Source organism: Arachis duranensis, chromosome 4 (assembly GCF_000817695.3).
Source record: "Arachis duranensis cultivar V14167 chromosome 4, aradu.V14167.gnm2.J7QH, whole genome shotgun sequence".
In the NCBI taxonomy this organism is placed as follows: domain Eukaryota; kingdom Viridiplantae; phylum Streptophyta; class Magnoliopsida; order Fabales; family Fabaceae; genus Arachis; species Arachis duranensis.
This window is the reverse complement of record NC_029775.3, coordinates 15,003,562-15,004,907: the sequence shown is the minus strand read 5'-3', so window position 1 is coordinate 15,004,907 and position 1,346 is coordinate 15,003,562.

Below are 1,346 nucleotides of genomic sequence, written 5' to 3'. Positions count from 1 at the left end.
TTTCTTGGAGTTGAACTCCAAGTTATAACGTGTTTTGGGCGTTCAACTCCGGATCATGACGTGTTTCTGGCGTTTAACTCCAGACAGCAGCATGTACTTGGCGTTCAACGCCAAGTTACGTCATCTATATTCGCGCAAAGTATGGACTATTATATATTGCTGGAAAGCCCAGGATGTCTACTTTCCAACGCCGTTGAGAGCGCTCCAATTGGACTCCTGTAGCTCCAAAAAATCTATTCCGAGTGCAGGGAGGTCAGGATCCAACAGCATCAGCAGTCCTTTTTCAGCCTAACTCAGATTTTTGCTCAGCTCCCTCAATTTCAGCCAGAAATTACCTGAAATCACAGAAAAACACACAAACTCATAGTAAAGTCCAGAAATATGATTTTTGCCTAAAAACTAATAATATTCTTCTAAAAACTAATTAAAACATACTAAAATCTACATGAAATTACCCTCAAAAAGCGTATAAAATATCCGCTCATCAATGACCATAGCTTGCTTCATACCAACAATCTCCGTGGGATCGACCTTTACTCACGTAAGGTTTATTACTTGGACGACCCAGTGCACTTGCTGGTTAGTTGTGCGAAGTTTTGATAAAGAGTTGAGATTGCAATTGAGCGTACCATGTTGATGGCGCCATTGATGATCACAATTTCATGCACCAAGTTTTTAGCGCCGTTGCCGGGGATTGTTTGAGTCTAGTGTCTCATTTTAAGTTTGGTGTCAACTGCATGTTTCTTTTCTTCTTGCATTTTTCGAATTCATTCATGTGTCTTCATTGATCTTCAAGTTGTTCTTGATGATTTTCTTGCTCTGATCTTTAAATTCTCTTGTCTTGAGTGTTTTGTTGTGTCTCATATGCATTCTCAATTTGTTAGTGTCAGTAGTATACAAACTTCTAAGTTTGGCGTCTTGCATGCATTATTTATTTGATTTTAGTTTCATTTTGATTATTCCTCATTATTGAAAACCCAAAAAAAAATTTTAATTTGTGTCTTCTCGAGTCAATAATACAGAGAATTGAAGATTCAGAACATACAGTAGAGGAATTACACAGAAAAAGCTGGGCGTTCAAAACGTCCAGTGAGGAAGGAAAACTGGCATTTAAACGCCAGCCAGGGTGCCTGGCTGGGCGTTTAACGCCCAAAAGGGTAGTGTTTTGGGCGTTAAACGCCAGAATGGACACCATTCTGGGCGTTTAACGCAGGATGGCACAAGAGGGAAGATTTTGTTTTTAATTCAAATTTTTTTCAAGTTTTCAAATTTTTTTTAAATCAAATCTTTTTCATATCATATCTTTTCAATCATATATTTTCAAAATCAATTTCTTTCCATTTTCA